Genomic DNA, 8,304 nt, shown 5'->3' with positions numbered 1-8,304 from the left:
GAATAAACATAAATAATCATAGACATAACCACCACTAGGTGCCCATGACATATACGTTTAACAATGTCCTAGTTAAATGAAACAACACAGTTAAATAACAGGCAGAAAACACTGAATCAGTTGTTTCTTTCTGATGCATGCTGGGAAATCTTAAAGAGGGTGTCAACTCTATGGTGTCATTTGTAATAAATGGTCAGAGTCATTATGTTTTGGATAATCTTTTGGACTGTCAAAATGTGACTTTTTGAACACTGCGACACTACACTAGATATTTTTTGAAAAAATAAAACTTTCATTATGTCTAAATTATCAGATACAATAACCTTATCTTTTTTCCATGCTCATCTGCAACACAAAGTATAATCATTTATTCATAAAGTATATATTTCATCCCCATTCTGTATAGTGTAGCTTATGAGTTTGGGTACATTTTCATTTTTTTCTTCTCTTGCTCAACTCCAGCCATGACTCTATCCCCTGCATGCCAGATTCCCTACAGACCACAAAAAACACATGTGGATCAGTTTTTGCGACTTGTGGATCACTGGAAGGGTAGAAAACAGTGGCCTCTGTGCTGGGCACAGGTCAAAAAAATATTTCCAAGCCCTACTGCTCTTGGATTCAGGGTGGGATCAGAAAGAATACATTATCATGGGCGTGTTAGAGCCTGGGAAAGTTGTGGCCAATCATATTTGCTAACTTCATCCCCTTAAAACACGGATGGGGCTTCTCCAACGTAATGCACTGACAGTTTTACTCAGAGGAAATGTATTATTGCCTGGGATGGTACGAGTTTCTAATATGAATACAGCAGCTGAAATATACAATATAAAAGCAGATGATGGCTCTATAAGTTGAATTCACTTCTCTGGACACGTTGATGATCCAGTAATAACCGTGTTTTCTGTGTGTAATAGTTGCCAATTTTACTAAGCATCACAATGATCCATATAATAACCACCTGCAGTTAAAAACTACTGTAGTGCCATATATAAAATGAAAATAAAATTTAAAATGTGTTTTAGTATTTTGCATATTGTTTTTTTATTTCAAATTATTTTAAGTTCAAATCAGATTTGACTGTTATACAAGCAAAAATAACTGACATTTTCGGAACAAAATAGTTTATTTAATGCATGTGATCCTGCTCCACCTCCTGTTCCTGATCCAGACAATAAATTGGTATTTTTAAAGGTAAAACACTTCCAGACCTGTTGATTTGCATAAGAAACTGCACAGAATAATTCATTATAACCAACAAATTTGATGTGCATATAAGCACAGAAGTTTCTGTCGTTATTTTGCAACAGTCCAGTGCTGATTGCACAAAATATCACCAGCAGATCTGGCATGCATAATGGTGCCATGACAGCGCTCCTTCATCAGCGCAACATCATTCCAATAGGGGCTGCAGATGACGCCTTTCGACAGCTGTAAAGAGGAATCTAGCTGTTGTGGAGGACAGTTGCTGGTTAGAATCACTTGTTAATCATTACTAGTGCAGGGTCCATTCAAAATGTGCCGGTTCGGAATGGGCTGATTGTACAGTTGATGTGAGATGTGAATGAGTATATACACCAACAACATGAAATAAACTTATATTCTATTAAACACAGGTGTTATAAATAATAAGCACTCCAATAGTTATTAAATGTTTTTTTCTGATTTCAAGTAAAATAAGGGCTGCATTTAAAAATAAAATAATGTGCATCCTAAAATTAAGTGGATCAATCATATTGGGTTTGCAGATCGTTTATTTTCTGTGCCTTCAGGTCAGATTTGAGTGGGTATGTTTGCTCCAAAGATTTGTGCTTTGTCTGTGGCGGTGCTTCATGTGAGACAAACTGGTTTTGAACTGCCCCTGTAAGTATTTCCTCCATTTTACATGTGTAACTACACTCTCTGTCTAGACATGAGGTAAGAGTGCTCATTCTTAATTAAAAGCTCTGTTTTCATTGTCTACTTTTCTCTTTTTAGAGCACTTTTCTCTGACTCATGTCATGCCCCGCCTCTGGTGTCTCTACTGCAGTCAGTCAGCAAAGCCCTGAAGCTCCGCCCTGCCCCTGCACAGAGTGGAGTAGCTCACTGTTCACTGATTTATTCAAACTTTATTAATATTAAACATTTTGCACGTCCAACAGTCCAGTACAGTCCAACACAAATGGAAATCATAAAAACAGTGCAGTCAATTTTAATGAAAGGAATGATAGTTTGGCACATGACGGTACATTTCCAATTACATGTGCTTAGAGATGGTTTTGGTGGATTTTGAGTGCTAATCATTAACAAAATTGACTTTTTTATTTTTATTTTTTTAATCTTTTTGGTCCACCAGCAACAGGGCTCTAGGGATGACAATATTGGTCAACTGGACAGTTGTTCTACCACATTGGTCCAGACTGAAGTATCTCAACAGCTAAATGAATTGACCTTTCACATAGAGACACTCACATTTTTGGTAGCTGTACTTTATTGTTAGTACCGCTTAACAGAGCTGCAGGTGTGACTGTATACTGGATACCACTCTACAGCTAAGTGTTGAAGTTTCCTTCCATTCCACTCTATGTTCTGTGAGGGAGAGTGGCTGCACCAGAGATGGGCTCCTGAATACATCTCAAACTTGGACCTAAAAAGTAGGACATTTTGCAAAGCAACCCTCAAAATAATCTTCAGAAAAGACTCTGAAGAAGAGGTAACAGTATTAATCAGCAAGAACAGAGGAGGAAATATCATCTTTGGATATATGTTTTAAATCAAAACAACAGCTAGCTGTCAACTGCTAACTGCTACCTGCCACTATTACCAACATTCCAAAGGAGAAACTGCACTGAAGAAGCTAACAGAAGAGTTACTTTGCGAAGACGAGAAGAGAAATCAAGGGGTCCTTGTTGGTTATATTCTCTCTTTCTCTCCATGAACTGGTGTGATGGCGGAGCGACTGACATTTGCGGCGGCCTCTCCTAGTTCCAACTATGCAGTGTCTTTGTCTATGTCTATATCATTGTGTGGAGTGCAAGGGAAATATGTCTATGATCATCAGTTTCTTTTGAACAGTCATAACAAAGATATTTGCTAAGAGAAATACTGCTATACCAGCTATACCAGAGAGGAAACATCGAAAGCAGTGCAACTGGAACGTGGATGCGGGGCAAGCACGGAAGAGTGCAAGCTAGGCTAACTGTTAACCCCCTACAAACCGGCAGTTCCAACAATCGTGTTGCCTAATGTTCTCTAGACAGCAAAATGGATTATATAACTTCCCCATCAGCGCTGGTCACTCGTTGACATGCAAAAGCTGTCTACATTGAACTGAGACATTTCTCTCTAAATGCACTTTAATGCACTGTGCTGCTAACTGCTCATTCTTTTTATTGTTTTTTTCTCTTGGGATTTATATGTTTTTATCATTTTTCTAAAGTGAATTTTTAGATATACAGTAATATTCTTTATCCTTTCTGTTGTTGCACTGCTGTGGGCTGGGAGGAACAGCATTTCATTTTTTTGCATATACAAATATACATAAAAATGTCAATAAGCTAAATCTTGAAATCTTGACACAGTTCATCACAAAGTATGGAAGAATGGAACTTTAATGGCAGACTGCTACACATAGTATTACATAACATACAGTGTTTAACTGCAGTCTTTTACTGCAGGATAGGAGATCTTGTTTGAATATGAGCCAAATAGCTCTGCCCTTCCCCTGACGAGGCTGCAGATATGTTGTTAGGCAGTCAATATGAAAATGGATAGATTCTTTTTGACCTCATCCTATTAAACTCAAATTATTTAATAGAATGTTGAGAGCACAGCATGCATGGATCCAAAAGTGAGCCATTTGTTTAATAATCTTCACACTACATTTGGTTCTGAGGGACATTTTTACAGTGTCTGTAAACCTATTCACCCCCTTGTACTTATTATACTGTATCTACACAACTCAAGATGGTTGTATGATTGCAAGTCAGGGGAACCCTAACCCTTACGCTTCGACGAGGTGTTTTATAAAGCTACAGTAGTAGCTCATAAGATACTTTTCAGTATTTTCAGTAATACTTTCAGTATTACTACTATAATGTTAGAACATGTGTCTTTGTGGCAGTGGTGAAAAAGAAATTTCCAGAGATGTGCAACATAATATGATGCTGAGTACTGGTATAATCACACTGGTAATATCACACTGATGTGGACAAATAGAATAATTTTAAAAAATGTGTAAATGAAGAGTCTGGCAGTTTACACGCAGTGTGATAGGGTTAGGGTTAGGGTTAGTGCGTTTTAAATTATTTTACCAGACTGTTGGTCTTAGACATTTACAAAAACATTGTTAATAAAGTATATATGTTTGTTTCTGCTTGTTTTCAGCTATGTCATTAGCTTACAGAGATACAATTTGACAGTCATCACAAAACATTATTTGAAAAATTGTTTTACAGTAGGGTAGTGCAGTGGTTAGCACTGTCGCCTCACAGCAAGAGGGTTCTGGCTCCAAATCCACCGGCTGGCTGAGGCCCTTCTGTGTGGCGTTTAAATGTTCTCCTTGTCCCTGTCTGGGTTCTCTCCGGGTACTCAGGCTTCCTCCCACAGACCAAAAACATGCAGGTTAGGTTAACTTGTGACTCTAAATTGCCCTTAGGTGTGAATGTGCGTGTGAATGGTTGTCTCTCTCTATACTATATGTTAACCCTGTGACTGACTGGATGGATGGATGGATGTTCTACAGTATAGCAGTCTCCTGCAGTGTAAGATTTCCCTTGTTTCTTTTGTCATATTGAACAGACAACCATTGTAGAATTCAAGAGTCTGATACATACACATGACTGAGCAAAGAACACAGACCAAGACACTGACACTGTATTCATATTTTTAAGTGTATTAATGTTTATATAAATATAAAATATATATGGAAGTCATGTGTGCATACTCTTGATCTTAATTACTTGATGTGCATTCTGGTATATATGAAGATGGATCTCAGTATGCACATCCCAAAATTATATCATTGACATTACATATTACATTATATATATAGTATATTATATCAACATTGTGTTGGAATTTGTGCATTCAAATAGCTTTATGATTTTATGGGGGAATTATGAGTTATTGTGCACAACTCATACATAACTCATATTAGAGTAGGTATAATAATAGAGAAATAGTCCTCCTTGTTGGCCACACAAGAGAAGTCAATTAGAATTATGATGGTTATTAATCTTAATTATGATTAAGATTAATAACCAAGGGTATAGGTCTTTTAAGGTTAAGTGACTGAGATGCAAGCACAAGAAAACACAAACAAGTCCACTTTAGTAACATATTCATTTATTTCTAATACTACAGCTACAAGTACTAAATACATTTTATGAACACGACACAAGATGGAAAGGGCATCAAATGCATGATGCAGAGTTATCTATTGTGCAGTTTGTATGAGAGACCTGATAAACAGATGAAATGACTGTTACCTGAGAAGCAGCGATTCAAATCAACGTTACAACAGTTTAGCTGTGAATTGCCAATTGAAATTACAAATCAAATTACAAATTACAAAGTTCATTAAAGTTATGTACTATTCATACAAAGCTGGAATGAGGAGCTAGAGTCTGGATGGAGCTAGAGTCTGGATCTTGTAATGATGAGTAGGTCAGCCAGTCCAGATTTGAAAAGTTCCAATTGATAAAGAGCTCTTGGTTTAGGCTCTCCTTTTCTTGATCCTTAACTCATGACTTGAGTTGTTGAGGTTTCACCTCCTATAGTTCTGAATCACATCTCCAGACTAGCAAAATGCAAGCTTTCAACCAGCATGGCGGAAAGCCAAAAGACAAAGACAAAAGCAAGAAGAAACCAGCAACCAGCCTGAAAAACCAGCCTGGAAAAACCAGCATTGGACTAGATAAGAGACTGTTTTAAAGTTTCAGTCTGCCTGCCCAGAAGGTGCATCCTAGCCAATCCCAGGGGTTGCAGAGTTCTGGGGGAGCAGAGTCAGTCCCCTCCTGTCCATGGACAGACGAGATCAACTCCTAAATGTGGTTATTCTTTTCATCAAAACATATCTAATTTAACAATTGCATGATTCCTAATTTTGCATTTTTGATAACAGCTTTAGTGTTCTGAGAATGAAACAAGCAGAATGGTACTAAACAAGGATGATGGGATTATGTTAGTGGTACATTTGGCTTAGAGGCAGTAGAATAAAAGTATAATAAAAGTACCATAACAACATGTATTGTGATATACGCACACATACTAAGATACAATATTAATTGTTCTTAGACAAAATGTAAAACTACATTTGTGAGTCCATGGGTTTTACAGTCCTCTGTTCTCCTTGATCTGACTGTAAACGGCAGGGGTCCATGCCATGCCATTTGAGGGTTTGATTTGATTTATTGATTGGGACAGTGTGCAGGGTGTGTGTGTGTGTGTGTGTGTGTGTGTGTGTGTGTGTGTGTGCACTTGACTAGGTCAAAATTTGGGACTTTCATCAGCACACACACAACAGTTGATTGGGGACACCTTTCCCAAACCAAAACCACTGTCCCCAAGTAGATTTCATTTTTATTGAATTCAGCATGCTTCAAAATGTGTTTTAGTCTTAAAATATCAATTGTCCCCGAAAGTTACTTATATCATATTTTTTTGTGTATTTGTGTGCCCCCCACTCCACCCCCCACCCAATCTGTGTATAATACATTGGCCCCTTGTGGAAGTGTGTGGAATTGCCTAGGACCCCATAGGTAGTCCTAGGGGATCTGCTGTTGTTCTGCTTCTCTGTGTCTCCACCCCCCAACCCTCCTCTCTCTCTCCCAACCCAACCAGTCAAAGCAGTTGGCCGCCCACCTAGAGCCAGGTTCTGCTTGAGGTTTCTTCCCGTTAAAGGGGGATTTTTCTTACCACTGTCGCAAGCGCTTGCTCATGGGAGAATTGTTGGGTCTCTCTCTCTGTAAATTAAAGAATGTGGTCTAGACCTGCTCCATGTGAAAAGTGCCCTGAGATGACTTTTGTTGTGATTTGGCACTATATAAATAAAATTGAACTGAAATGAAAAAAAGGTAGCCCACATTATGCTTGATAATAAAGCCATGCAAGAACTCCCTGACATAGCCTAAACATGCCATGATACTGTACATGATACTACTGTAAATTTATACTGTACATTTCAGCTAATATTTTTATTTATACTATTCTTGCATTTAACACTTTTACAGATCCAATATCTCAGAATTATTATTTATAGTTATATATTTTTGTAAAATGCACTTAATTTTTTACATATTTCTTATTTTACTTTCTTATTGTTTATATATATATATATATATATATATATATATATATATATATATATTGACAATACCTACACTACTGATAACATAATTATCCACATGTGCATGGGTGAATGTAAATGACTTATGTTTCATTATATCTCATATGCAGTTTTTATGCTTGAAATTTGTTTTCATGCCTATTAGTTGTAAGGGTGTAAATTAAATGTATGTAATTATAATTTGAATGGGTAGATTGTACATACAGTAGGCTACGTGCTATAGGAAAGCCAGGTGCAGGTAAAGGCATCATCAATGCACATGTGCATATAACATATGGGATTAGAACCCTGGTCTCCTTTGGGGGAAGGCCAAACATGTCCATTACCAGTCAACAAAAGGATGAGCTGTCATTGAGGAGGTAAATATTTAGGCTTAAAAGGGCACAGCTGAGGTATTTCACTTGCTGTTCCCACCCCACTTTTGCCATCACTATGCACACACAAGCATGTGTACCTGTGTAATATAACTTGGGCTAATTGATAAATCCTATAGGGGTGGACTATTGCCTGTATTATTATTTTTTTTTTAATTATTATTATTATTATTATAATCATTATTATTATTTATTTTTGAGCATTTTGAATAAGGTCTTTAGTCTAAACCGGACTGGGAATGGTGGCTAATTCAATATCTAATTGTCACTGTTGAGTATTTCTAAATTAAACACAAAAGACTCACTCATTCAATAAATTGATCAATCCAAAATTCAGTCAAAAATCAACTAAAGAAGGTGATCATGATAACATAGCATTTCTCCTCCACAAATCCTACAAAGAAAAGATAATAATTCAACATCTTGTCTTCAACTCCTACAAAGTGACGTTTACTAATATTGCCCCTCCCTCACTCCTGGCAAGAGGAGACAGGGCATGCGTAAAGGTACATGCACCAGAGTCAGCAGACAGCGGGAAGATGCCATGATGGAGCAACCTTTAAGCAAACTTCATGGTTGATTGATGATTTATCAGGTTTTTAT

This window comes from Thunnus albacares, chromosome 13, assembly GCF_914725855.1.
Source record: "Thunnus albacares chromosome 13, fThuAlb1.1, whole genome shotgun sequence".
Taxonomy (NCBI): domain Eukaryota; kingdom Metazoa; phylum Chordata; class Actinopteri; order Scombriformes; family Scombridae; genus Thunnus; species Thunnus albacares.
The sequence above is the reverse complement of the archived record's forward strand: the minus strand, read 5'-3'. Positions refer to the sequence as shown.